This window comes from Mustela nivalis (assembly GCF_964662115.1).
Source record: "Mustela nivalis genome assembly, chromosome: 14".
Taxonomy (NCBI): domain Eukaryota; kingdom Metazoa; phylum Chordata; class Mammalia; order Carnivora; family Mustelidae; genus Mustela; species Mustela nivalis.
Window position 1 is genome coordinate 75,010,077 of NC_139033.1, and position 14,433 is coordinate 75,024,509.

General features: G+C 42.7%; 1 protein-coding gene across 8 annotated transcripts in view; it reads left to right on the forward strand.

The window, feature by feature from the left end:
- Positions 1 to 14,433, forward strand: part of PTPRM (protein tyrosine phosphatase receptor type M) — a 749,942-nt gene that overhangs the window by 713 nt on the left and 734,796 nt on the right. The gene's annotated exons all lie outside the window — the stretch shown is intronic.

Here is a 14,433-nt window from a genome sequence, read left to right on the forward strand (position 1 = left end):
CGGGGCGGGGGCGCGGCGGGCCCGGCGCAGCTGCTGTCCGTTAGCCGGCGCTGGGCGAGGGGCCGGCGGGGAGGGCGGGCACCGGCGACTCGGGCGGCCTGAGCGGGCGAGCCGCGAGCACTAGATCCGAAGCCGGGACCGTAGTCTCGCCCCCGCCCCTCCGCGGCCTGGGCTCGTGCTTGGGGAGGACCGCTGCCACTCCGAGTCCCCGGCCGGCTCCTAGAGGAACAGCAGAAAACTTTGCTTGAAGTTCGGCGCCGCAGCCCCGGGCCGCCGAGCGTGGGCGCTGCGCGATCCTTATGACCCGGAGCAGCCGCCAGGCCGGGTCGCGGGTGCCCGGGTGCGCCCGCGGCGATCGTCTAGACCCGGCAGCAGCTCCAGTGGTGGCGTTCGCCCGGCGCCCTGCCCTTCCTGCCGCCGCCCCCAGGCCCTCGGGGCCGGTGACCCCGGCTTTTTCAGATGGTCGCGCCACAGCTCGGAAGAGCCTAGGCGGGCGTTCCTCGTCTGTCCCAGCGGGAGGACCCGGCAGCCTGGGAGGGAGCGTCCAGGCTCCCAGGCCCCGGGCCAAAGCGGCCTTGCACTCTCCGGGCCCCACCTACCCGCCCTCGGTCCCCCGCGGAGTGCAGCGGTCAGTGGCAACTTGTTAACCCAGCCTCGCCGTCCCTGGTCCCAGGTGGGAAGGAGAGGGACTGTGCGTGCAAGTGTGAGCGTGTGTATGTATGTGGGTGCGCGCGTGTGTGTCTGCTAGCGGGCGCGGGGGCGTGCGGAGCCTGGAGGAGCCCCTCGCCGAGAGGACTTGTAAACCCCAGGGGTGGGGGTCTGGCGTGGGGCCCAGTGCCGCACCGTGTTACAGGGGTTACCTCTAGATTGTCAGCGTGGATGCACGGCGGAGGCGTGCACATTTGTACAATTTCTCACATATATTAGTTTCATTAAGGTCCACGTATAACGGTGGTCCTGGGCTGCTTGTTTTAGTATGGAAAAGCCCACACTATTTGGCCATAAACTTGGGTTGCAAAATAGGTTTCTGTGCTTATAAGGGAGGATTGAGTAAATTGGACCTTTTAAATATTTATTTATTTATTTAGACGAAGGGAGCTTTTCACTGTCAAATGCATATTCGAAACATTGGAGACATTTGGCTGTCTGGTGTTTGGAAACGTACATTTTTACTTTCTTCGAGTCCTCTGTACACAGAGCCACAGATGCCTGTGTCCTGCGTGTTGCTGAGCTGCAGGACTCTTGACCACAGTTGGCCGCAAAGATGAAAATGAGATTGGGGTTGGCAGTTTGCTCTGTACTGTGAAATGCAAACCGTCAACTTCAATAAAGAAGTACCTTTTCCCTAAGTTTAATATTTCCTTAACTGTCTGGTAATGGCATGTGCTCCAGAGGATTTAAAACAGGTACACTGCTGCCCGATATAAAATTGATGCAGATTTTGGCCTTCAGTCTTTCTTAGGAGCAGATTATGTAGTCAACTCACCAGTTTTAGAAACTTGTAACTCATTAGTGTTCGAAGCCAAGTTCGGCCTTGGTGATGGTTTTCTCTTTATTAACATTCATAACCCCCTGCCTGGGATTTGTTTAAAGTTAAGCCTGTCAAGTAGGGTTTGGATGGATTTTTAAATTGTGTGCAAGGGGACAGAAACAAATATTTATGTAGCTTATTTAAAGCACCAGTCCTTTGTCATTAAAAAGGATTTCAGCATTAGGTAGTACTGACCTGTGTCCTTGGGGAGGCTGATGTAAACTGTCAAACCCAAAGAGACTTTTACTAAAATTTAGCCATATTCTTTTCTTTTGGAGGAAATATATCATCCTATTTGTTTGTTATTATTCCATTAACTGGGGTGTGCTTTCCGAGTTATCCTGGTATGTTAGTGGGTAAAGGCGGAATGAAGCACGGTATCTGAGAGATTGTGTTGAAATGTTGAAATTGTAAATATTTGAAGTTGGCAAATTTTGTTTGTGCAACAGTCAGATATCTTGCTGGGCATTATGTTTTTTTCTCTCCACTTTACATTTTAGATAGTATAGGTGTGGGGCTCCTACTGCTTTGGAAAAGTCAGTTTCTTTGTGTATGCTGGGAAAGTTTTGATTTCTTATTTCTTATAAGTTTGACACATTTCTTTTTAGGATTCTTGTGGAAATGGAAATAATTGGCTACTTTTCACCTGACACACTTGATGTGATAATCAGTTTAGGGATAGAGGAGATGGATTGTAAGCCCCTTGAAGGCAAAGTCAGTATTTTTTTTTTTTTTCCTTCTTGGTTCCCCGCAGAACACTTATCATAGAGTCTTAGATCTAATAGGCAAGCACAGTTGGTTGAATAAAATGCTGATGTGAATGCCGATTATTTGCCAACATTCACATTGTACCTGAATTAAACTGATACGGAAGGGAGGGGGAGAGGGATGATTGTAGGAAGTTAGACTTGGCTGGCATTTCCCCGACTTTGAAATGAACATTTTTCACAAGGGGTTCTCCTTAGGCCACCCAAAGGCCTAAATTATGAGATTTTATGTGATTGGTGCTTTTTTGTGTGTGTGTGCAACTGTGATTTATATACACGGGACTTTCCTCTTCCCCTTATGCAGTGCTCTCAATCTCCTGTCCTCTTTGGGAAGGGTTTGGGATCTATATTGTTATTAATTAATCATTTCTGGAGATGGACTATAGGGAGTTTGGATTTCAGAGATCAGAAATAGAGTGCTAAACTTACTGGAAGAAAGAAAGAATTCAGTTTGTGGTTTACTTGGACTTTATTTATTATAAACATTTCATTTTAAAAACGGTTCTCTGTCTTTGCAATTTCTAATTTGTTAATATTCTGGGAATTTTTAAAGCCAGTATTCTTTTTTTTTTTTTAAATTTTTTATTTTTTATAAACATATATTTTTATCCCCAGGGGTACAGGTCTGTGAATCACCAGGTTTACACACTTCACAGCACTCACCAAATCACATACCCTCCCCAATGTCCATAATCCCACCCCCTTCTCCCAAACCCCCTCCCCCCAGCAACCCTCAGTTTGTTTTGTGAGATTAAGAGTCACTTATGGTTTGTCTCCCTCCCAATCCCATCTTGTTTCATTTATTCTTCTCCTACCCACTTATTAAAGCCAGTATTCTTATTGGAGGCTCACTTTCTGCCTTCTAGGCTTTTAATGGTCATTAAAATTAACTTTTGTTAAAAAGGAATGGAAGCGGACTCAAGGAAGTTAAATCATTTTACTTTTGTTTGAATTTCTCTTGTTCATGGTGAGAAGCCAAATAGCTGGCAAGTCATTCCTTTTTGACCCAATTTCTTAAAAGCCGAGTTGTAATATATATTATAGGACAAAGTGCTTAGTTTTACATTGTAATAGATCTAATGTGTTTTCTCTTAAGCAAACTTTGATTTGAAGAGATAGAAATACAAACAGGTTTGGCCCTTTGTTTCTTCCACAGTATTTGGAATAAATAAAATCCTAACATAACCTTGTGAATTTGGGACTCTTGTAGAAAAAAATTTATTTAAAAAATACGTTAAAGATATTTGTGGAAAGCAGGCAATATTGGAATAAAGTTTATAGTTTAGCTAGCAGTACTGTACTAGTATTTAATTTCTAAATTTTGGAAATTCTATGAGGGTTATGTCATATGTAAATGTTAGGGGAAGGTGGGTAAAGCTTGAAATCAATATATTTTTTGTAACTTTTCTGTTACGTCTAGGTTACATAAAAATACAAAATATTAAAGTACCCTTTACAAAAAGTGGGAATAGATTTATTTAGCAGTGTGATTTTTCTTTTCCAAGTAAGTATAGTCATGAAATTTTACATTTTTATGGTGCTTTAACTAGATTGATAATTCATATGATGAAAATGCTTCAAATTTAAATCAGTGAGCATGAAAGAAATATGCCAAGAAATTACTATAACATTTTTAGTGTTATGTGTATGTAGGGAAGTTTTTATTGCTTGAGCATAAGAAATTGTTCTGATCTGGAAAATTACAGGTTTTAGTCTTTCATGTTTCCAAAGGGTTATTATGCAGCTTTTTGGAAGTGAAGTTACTTACATATCATGACATACGGGTAAGTGTGTATATAACTTGAGTAATTCTAAGAGAACTTTCCTTAATAAGTAATCTGATCTATGCCTTCAGATTAAATAAACCATGTATGAAAGAAGCATAGCCTTAAGTTTTGGACAAATTGGTTTTAGAATTTAAGTTTTCTGTGTCGATTATATAGAAGTTGATGGCTTTATTTGATTTTTCCATGATAGTTCTGTAGCAGCTATAGTACATTGTAGAAACTGACAGGTTTTATGTGTCTCTTTGGTAGAGGGACTGTTTTGAATTCCTTTCAGTTTTTGTTTCAGGATTTATTAAGTTTTCTAGAATGAGCATGTATCAATTAAATATCGTAAGACAGTTTTCAGCTAGGGGTCAGGCATGTTAATAAGTAGTTACATATTGTTTTGTTTTCTTTTTTTTTTTTTTTTTTGGCAGTATAACATTTTTCTTAAGGGTGGTGGCGACCACACAATGCTCTTCAGTTTCATTCTGAGATTCTTCTCTTAAAAAACCAACTTTCCCATAAACTTTCTTAAGTTTTATATCTCAGTTATTATCTTTATGACTGTAACACATTAAAAAGTCTGTTTTGTAAGTGAGAAAAGGCTTAATGACTAATGTGTTTCAGACTCACTAGTGAAACACTTAAAAAGATGCAAAATCATATAAACCTTCCATCCTAAGAGGATGCAGCTTCTCGGGTTCCTAAAATCCTGCTAAAATCCTGCTGTGGTTGCCAGTTTCGTCATCAGGAAGCCCGAGCTTACTCTGTAGCTCTGAAAAACTCAGCAGAGAAAAATAAGGAGGGCTGGGATTGGGTGGGAAGCAGGAAAGCTTTAGTCACCAACCTTGGGAATCTCTAGTACCCCCATCATGGTATGGAAGTGTGTGAGATGAATCAAAGAAAAAAGGCATGAGAAGAAAAGGGTTTTATGCTCAGGCATCAGTGATGTGAGTTCGGAGGTCCTAGCAGATGAGGGTCGCTGCACTTACACTCTCTTTGCTCTTAAGGATGGAACTATGGAAGGGAAAGGGGAGATAACAAGAAGAGACACATGTACACGTAGTTGGTGCTGACATCTCGCTCCTTAGTGGCTTTAGGTGGCTTTGGGGAGGGCCTGGGGTTATTGAACCCCTATTGATGGCAAGCTGTGTTCACACCTGTGCTTCTTAAAATTTAGCATGCCCAAGGATCCCCTAGAGTGGCCGTTCCTGGTGTTGATTTCTGGGGAGGAGCCCTGGTGATTCTGGAGTGGAAGGTTTACGGAGGGTCTCACAGCATCCCCAGGGAACCTTGGTTTGTGGCCAGGTTTGAGAAATGTGGATCTAAAAAACCAGTTCTGAAAGTGTCTTTGGACCAGGGGCATGAGCATCACTTGCCCCTGCCTCCCACCTACTGAATCTCAAACTGGAGGAAGGGAGAGGGGGAACGGACCGCTGTCTGTGGGCGCTGTCTGTCTCAAGGGCATTCTGATGCTCACAGGAGCTATTTTTCCCGAAAGAACTGGGATCTTCATTAGGTGTGATCAGCCTCCCTTAATAAGAGTTGAAAGAGAACCAGGGGTAAAAATAGACTTTACATTTGTGCACTTATTAGTCTCCTGATGAACACAGCCAAAATTATGAAGAGGCTGCTATGACTGTGTTACAGCTCAGCCTGTTAGGTGAAACCGCCAGTGTGACATTTCAAATAATAGTCTTATCTGGGGAAGATATTGGATCCAGCCAGTTGTAAAACTTAAATAGAAAAAGTTTCCTATAATTTTACTTACCACAACATAAAGTTTTAATTAAATTTTGCAGTAATGATTAGCATTTGGAAATTTCTCTGGGTGGATATTGTGTCTAGAAGATACTTGTTTTGTTGTAATAAGTGCATAGCCCAGTGTGCCTACAAAATAGTGCATTTAGTTCAAGTAAACACTTATAGAATACTGTTTGTAAAGCCCTTTTATAGGGGAGCATTGGGGTGGTAGTGGGCAAAGTTAAGAATGATTCAGTTACAATGCTCTGTGTATTGATTAAAAGTTTCAAAATCCACTGCCATAGAAACAAAGACTTTGTTAGGAGAGAAGTGGAAATTAATGTACAAGAAATTTGAAATTTTATTGTGGAAATGTGAAACTGTGCCTTTGGAAATGAACTCAACTTCCCGATGGAAAATAAAAGGTTTTCTTTATACCTCGCTTAGGCATACTGCTGATGCATATCCTAAAATAGAGCCTTGTATTTCTGTTATTCACAAAAGACAGCCATTGCCATCTCTGTCATGTCACACCCCAGGTAAATAAAAGCAATCATGAGGTTATTGAACAGATTGATCTGGGAAAAATTGTCATCACACTTTCAGAGAATCAAGTCATAGAGTAATTCCCACAGAGGCAGGCTGGCCTGCTTCCTGCTGCCATCCGAAGCTGATCACTAGGGGTAGCTGCACCCTTAAACCCACCTGCCTAAGCCAGGAGAGGCACAGCCTTACCTGCCGAAGGCTTCCAGCGCTCATTTCTTTAGAGCAGAAGGAAGGCATACTGTTCAGTGCACCTTCAGTCACTTCCCCATGCCTCTGACTCTTCTCTGTAAAGTTAAACTCTTGAGTGGAAGTGGTAGTTCCCCTAGTCATCATTTTAGGTGGTTGTAGTTCAGCACTGACCCAAAAGCAACTTTAAATCTACCCATGATAATCTTTCTCGTTTCCTTCTTCTTTTTTGCTGTGTCTGTTGCTGCCGTTCTATATATAGCAGTGGAGCTAGAAGTAGTATATATCTGCCAAGTAAGTAAGAGTTCATGTTGACCTCTGGGCCCTTCCCGATCAGGCCTTTTGGCAAGAGGCCAGAGAAGGCAGTGGGATGAAGAGCCACAGGCAGGTGTGTGACGTCGGTAGGAAGCGGCTGGTGTACTGTGCTTACATCTGCAAGAGATTCCTCTTGTGGCGTTGTCAATTTCAGGATACTGTTCAGGAGGAAGTCATTACAATTAGCAGTGGAAATCTGATGCCGTTAATTTTCCTGCTTAAAACACAGAAGATGAACACGTCATTAAAAACTTTGTATCTGAGGGCGCCTGGGTGGCTCAGTGGGTTAAGCCGCTGCCTTTGGCTCAGGTCATGATCTCAGGGTCCTGGGATCGAGTCCCGCATCGGGCTCTCTGCTCAGCAGGGAGCCTGCTTCCTTCTCTCTCTCTCTGCCTGCCTCTCAGTGTACTTGTAATTTCTCTCTGTCAAATAAATAAATAAAATCTTAAAAAAAAAAAAACGATTAAAAAAAAAAAACTTTGTATCTGAAACCCCGGTGCTTGAAGCAAGGGGAGGGAGGGAGACCTGATGGTAGGCAGTGTCACTCCGTTTATATCTGGGGTTGATGGGGAAGGCTGGGACGTGGAATGCCAGAACAGTGGCTGCAGCATGGGAGGGAGAGGATGGGTAAGAGCAGACTTGTCAGGCACTTGTCAAAACAGATGTGTTTTTGGAATCTTCCTTGGAGGAAAAGGCCACTGTTTAACAGATTGATTTATTTCAGAATACAACAGCCTAAGCAGAAGCGAAGCATTTACTTTTTATGGGATGCAAAGCATAAAAGCTTATAGAGCACGGGTTTGTTTTCAGATGGGTGAATATTCATTTTGATCTCGTTCCTATTCAATATGCAGAACGCAGATTTATTGCATACAAGGAAAAGAATGTGTTTTAGTTTGCATTACCCCGGAAGTCAGGGGCCCCACTGCCTCTCCCGGCTTCCTGCTGTGGAATCCAGGGCAGGTTCACAGGTAGACTTCTGGCAGCAGGAGGCAGGGAATTGGATCACACCCTGTTTGCAGTCTGTGTTTGATGGTCCTGTTTGATCTCTCTTCTCAGTTGCAGTATTTTGAGCAACTGTAAATCATATCCCAACCACATGCTTGAAATGACTCATTGTATATTCTCTAGATATAAAAGTATAAAGTGGCCTAAAACAGTCCATTTGCAATAAATACCTGATGGGGCATCTGGGTAGCTTAAGCACCAAACACTTGATTTCGGCTCAGGTCATAATCTCAGGGTTGGGAGATCAAGCCCCACTTTGGGCTCTGTTCTAGGTGCAGAACCTGCTTAATGCAGAGAAAGAGAAGCCCTCCTGCCTGTTGGTGGGAATGCCAGCTGGTGCAGCTACTCTGGAAAACAGTATAGAGGTTCCTCACAATGTTAAAAATAGAGCCAGCTATCACACTACTAGGCATTTATTCAAAGGAGACAAACCTAGTGATTTGAAGGGTCACATGCACCCCAATGCTAAAGATGAGGTTATATATATATAAAATGGAATATTACTCAACCATCAAAAGAATGGAATCTCGCCATTTGTCATGATGTTGATGGGACTAAAGGGTATTATGCTCTGTGAAATAAGTCAGAGAAAGACAAATACCACATGATCTTACTCATATTTGGAATTTAAGAAACAAAGCTGATGAACATAGAGGAAGGGAAAGAAAAATAAGATAAAAACAGAGAAAGAGACAAACCATAAGAGACTCTTCACTATAAGGGAAGGAATTGGTGGGATGGATAGGGGTAACTGGGTGATGGGAAGTAAGGAGGGCTTGTGACGTGATGAGCACGGGGTGTTATATGCAACTGATGAAATTCTACCTCTGAAACTAATAACACACTGTATGTTAGCTAACTTGAATTTAAATAATACTAATAAAAAGAATTGAAACTGTTTTGACATTGAAATAAATGACTTCATAAAGGAGAGAGAGAAAAAAAGATTCTCTCCCTCTCTTCTTCCCTCACCCTCCACCCTTTCTAAAAAAAGAAAATAAATAAATACTGATGATATATAAAATAAAAATCAAATTACTGAGCAATGTATAGCGTGTCTTAATTACCTAATAATATATTTGTTGAATGAATACAGAAGTCAAGTTCCCTTAGGGAGGAAAAATATCAAAGTACTTCTGCTTACTGCTTTTTACTTTTTTTTCTATCTATCAAGTTTGACTTCTTAAAGCATTTAGAATAATATTAATAATAGGCCCAGGCTGTAGGTTTTGTGCTTGGTACCCTTTGCAATTTATAGGCATGTAGATATTCAGCTGCTAAATTTCAAGGAAAAGGCATTACTTTTTGTTACTTAAACATATAAAAGTAAGCCTGTGATTTTGTCATGTGTAATAGAAACATACTAATCAGCTAACGTTATAAAGCAAAATTTTGCTAAAAATGGAATTTATTATGTGGTAGGTTTATCATGACTCTAGGGGGATTTGCTTTTAGTCACTGGTAAAGTAAGAGAACTATGGCATCACCAGTAAGAAGGTTCCATAACAGAGAGTAATATATATTATCCCTGCTGGGTTAATTTCTGATTCAGAATGAAATTAGTTATCCCTACACAGAGCTCATGCTCTCCCATGAACATCTGGCTCATCTTCAGTAGGGCCAGCACCCTCTAGTTCCTTTTTCATTCAGTGTGGTACATGGTCACGTGACGATTCTTCATGAAAAGCGGTCACTCTGACAACAGCCTCATAAACTGTGTTCTCTGCTTCTTTGACTTTCAAAATCTAGACCACTGAACAGGGTGTGGAATCTCCCCAGTTATCCATGGGCGTTGTGTCCTGTGCGTAAGTGATGGGGCTTCTTGTCTGATATCTTTTATCAGTTAACTGTTCATCCCATTGGCTTCTTAGGGAGCCCCTCCCTCTTCTTTCAGGGCTGCTAGGTGGGCTGGGAGCCACTGTGCAGGCTTATCCAGAATCCTGTGTTGCTGACCCTTGGAAGGTTTGGTGGCAGTGGGTGTTGCCCAGTCACAGAAGGAATTGGACAGCTGGAGGATGTTAAGGCTCTGACGTCAACTCCAGGTTCCCTGGGGTTTCGAAAGAAGAGCAGAGCCCCCCCCCCCCCCAGGGGGCAGATCAGGCGCTGCTGATTTTGCAACAAAGCTTCTGAATAGCCTCTTGGCCTTGGGTATGTTACTTACTTTTTCTGAGTTTTGTTTTCTAGTAAAGTACCTTGTAAGATTATTGTAAAGGCTAACCGATGCCCTGATGTTAGGAGACCTCTTGGGGTGACAGGGTTGTGTCTGTTCAGCATGAAGAAGAGAGGGGATTGGCCAGTCCTGCAGCCAGTGTGAACCCACTGTTGTTGTAAGTCAGAAAGAGTTGATATTGACAGTTTCATATGGTTCAAGCTAATAGACCCCCTTTCTGGGTCCAGGACATTGATACCTGTGGTGTCTGGAAGCTATAGGAGGGACATTTGTGCCGATGTGGTTGTACACATATATATGTTATAGATACATGGCCAATATTATGCTTTAAAAGAGAAAAAATAATTGAAAATAACAAAATGGTCCCCTAAGAATTGATACCATGCAAAGCCTGTAGTAGTCAGTAGCATGGAAGGTGGTGTGTTCATACGTGCCTTAAAGTCAGTCTTGTGAGCCTCTAGTCCTCACAGTCTTGGTCCCACAGACATGCCAAGTCAGAATCTCTGGGAGGGGCCACTGAAGCTGGTCAGGAAACATCCAGATAATCATGATGTTTGTAAACTTTGAAAGACTTTTCGTTAAAAAAAGTCGCCGTGGCTCTGAGACCATGCCCTTTGGAGAACTTATCACATCTTCTCTGATTAGTGTTAAGAAAGCATCCAAAGATCAGCATGTGTATTTTTAGACCAAATTATTAACTGACCAAAGAGTATTTCTTTTATGAAGCAGAGGCTTTCTAGTGTCAGAAGACAGTGAATTATGAAACAAGGCATTTTATTGCAACTTGGCTGTTCTGTACCCATCTTTTAACTTGGTGACCTCTAGTAAATTTGCTATTTGTCTGGAATTTTTAGGATATAATAAAGGAATAAAGACATTTCAGGGTAATCAGAACACGATGACTTTAGATCTTCAAATTTGCAGCTCTGAGCTGCATTTGGGGATGACTCACTCATAGAAGAAGATGAGACAAGATGGCATGGGGAGTGATATTTCCCAGTACGTATTCCTTTATCTCCTGTTCATCGAAACATGGAAACTGTAGAATAATTGATCTTCGGGGCCCCATAAGGGGCCCAGAAGCTTGGCATTTTGATTGTAGTAGTTCCTAAAAGACTCACAAACCTCAAAATGGGCATATCAGTCTGTTAAGGCACTTGAAATTTCCACCAGCTCATCATTTTGACCAAGGAAGAAAGGTGCTTGTTGAAATGTCATGTCTGGGAGAGGTGGCTCATTAAGTCATCTTAATATGACATCCTCAACTAGCTGTCACCTTGATAAGTTGACATATCCTTAGATGTCAGATTTCTTCCTCATAAAAATGAAGACATTGGATTCAGGGATCTACAAGGTCTCTCCAATCACTTGAAGAGTATGAGGCTTGTCATCTTAGTTCATATTAATTTGTGAGGTAGCGTGGTGTTGAGAGGGTGAGACCTGGATCAATGGGTTATTTTTTGATGGGGGAGGATGGGAGAAATGTCTAGAACATTGGGTCCAATCCAAGAGAGTGCATGACAGAGCATGAAGTTGCTTGTTAAAAGGAAGTTGAAGGGGGAGGACTGAGCAATTTTAAGATGCTTCCCACATTTGCCGTAGGCTGCCTCTGCACAAACGAAGCCCTTTTCCTCCATACCTGAGAATGTATCTGCCATTCGCAGGGGCCGTCAACGGCTATGTGGCAACTAGTTTGAAGGCTGTGATTTTCTACCTCAATTGTGGCCACAGAGCTAGGCCTTATTTCAGGGGATTGGAATCGATAGTTATAAGTAATAGCCATGCACTGAGCACTAATTATGTGTGAGGTACCGTGCTGAGAGGATATGATATTTTCAAACCCATGGCCGCACAGTAGCTGATAAAATTTGACTATGAAAATTGACGGAAGCTTTGGGAGGAGAGTCTGGCTCCGTTTCTAACAAAGCCAGGTCATCTGAGCGAGGGAGATGGGCACCATGTGTCTTCCCTCCCCATACACACAGGTGCAGAGCTACTTTTTCCTGATTTATGCTTTGATTTGATGCCATCCGTCTGTATTGAGGTGTGCTCAATGCAGAAGCATTTCAGATGGAGTGCTGTGTCTGTTAGAAGGACGTTGAGTGGTGTTTCAGTACATGATCTAGAATCTTTATAATGGCCACCTGGGGAGATTTGCTTCTGGATCTTAAGTTCCAGGAACTGTGGACTTAGTTTTTTCCATTGGAAATAATGAATTATATAACCCATCAAGTTTTCTTCTCCATGTTGGCTGTTAGAAAGCCAGATTCAAAAGCGTGTTCTGTCATAGTGAGAGCTTTTTTGAATGGAAAACTTCAGTCAAGGCTGGCCTTCATCAAACAGAGTCTTTGTTGGCTCTGGGAACAGAGAAGGTGGTGGGAGGCATAGCTGGTCCCAGGGGCTCAACATGGCCATTGGGATTTGGAATCTTCTTCTCTAAGCATCTTTCCTCTTTATGTGGTATCTTTCATAGGCTGAAGCCTCCAGCTCCAAGCCCAGTGGGAAGAGAGAGCCTGTGCCCCAAAGGGACACACCCCTTCTGCTAGTGAGCTCGCTTGGACAGGTCATATCACCTGCTTCCCCTTTAACCTTCTGCTCTGCATGACCCGCCCACGAGACCAGGCATCTGGCCTGCTTATATGGACCATATGGAACAAGAGTGAGGAAATGGAGCTTTCACCATGAAAGAAACAGGTTCTGTGACCAGTTGAAGAGAGTGGTGTGACAGAAAAGAAATGAGTTCCGATCTTAACATCTGAGTCAGTGTTCCAAGTGCAACTTGTGTGTGTGTGCTTTTCTTTTACTTCCCCGTGACACCACAGAACACAAAGGTCACTAAAAGTGAAGAACACAGGAGTGGGAAGATGGTATGGAGGTTATGATAGGCTACTTTAATACTTCGCCAGCTTGTTTTTTTTTAAACATTGGGATATTGTCATTAAGTAAAATTTTATGTAGGTGAAAAAGCATAAAAAAATCTTTGGATTAAACAAGATTTCATGTGGGAAGATTAAACAAGATTTTATCTGGGAAGATTAAATCTCCAAGTTTGAAAACAAGGGGTGATGGTTAGCTTTTGCTGTATAACAAAGCTCCCCAAAACTTGGTGGCTTAAAACTGTTTTCCATTTTTCTGTTTTAGAAAAAAGAAGAGGGGATGTGTCTGCTGATCTAAACTGGGATTGGCGTACTTCATGTGTATGTTTTTACTTAGCTGATCTTGGATGGGCTCTTGATATTTTGGGGTTGGTTGGCTCTAGGCTACTGTAGGAGAGCCTTGGCTGGGACAGCTGCTCTCTCCTCCGTGTACTCATTTCTTCTCTAGCAGGCAGTGTTTCCAAAGACTGCGGAGGGTGCTAAGGGAAGGGTTATGCTTGGGAAGGGCACCTTGTCACTTTCACCTTGTTCTTTTGGTCAAAGCCAGTCCACAGGGCCACCCTAGAACAAGGGTAGGGAAATAGACCTCACCCCTTGGTGGGGTTAAGACCACAGTATAAATAGTATGGATACAAGGACAGATGGAGAATTAGACCTGACATAGGGTCTGCCAGGCCCCAAGTGCCTGTGTTTTGAGATGCCTCTGCTTTGGAGAACATAGTTGGGAAATCATTGGCACCATGAGAAAAGGAAATTTAAGACCGAAAGCCCTGTATTCAAGGGTCCACCCTGATGTTGTCATCTGAAAGGGAGGCTGTTTAACCTCAATGAACTCAGTTCCTGATCTATAATTAGGGGCATTCAGTGGCACTCTGATTCATAAGGTTTGCCTCAGATCAAATATGATATGATGTATTAAAAGAAACTTTTACACAATGTTGTACCTCTGGGTGTATTCTGAAGGTGATTGTAACCTGATTAAGCCTGGGCTCTCATCCTGACTGTGTCATTATCAGTCGTGAAAGTCACATTGACACAGGGAGCCAGTTTCCTGATCTGTGAAGAGGGGATGATGTCTGCCTCCTTGGTCATCCTACGGAGAACATAGTTCCTGGGCTGTAGGAGCTGCTGTCATTGTTCTTAGAGCCCCATGACAGCAGAATAACCTTGAGTCATTGCCTTGTGTGTTTCCTTTCTGTCTGGACACCCCAGAAGGTGTGGTTTTCCCAGTCCCGGGTTTTCTTCCATTTGTAATCTAGCTCGTAAACTTGTTGCTGTTTCCTCTGGCTTCCCAAAGGCAGGGGCAAAGGAAATATAAACTACCTACCTATGGGTCCTTTATGTGGGATTTGCTACCAAAGCAATCCTCTAAGGTAAAAAATGGTAGCACTGTCAATTTATGGTTTATGGGACTGAGGCCCCAAGACATTTTTTTTTTTTTAAGATTTTATTTACTTATTTGAGAGAGAGCGTGAGAGGGGAGAAGGTCAGAGGGAGAAGCAGACTTCCCGTGAAGCTGGGA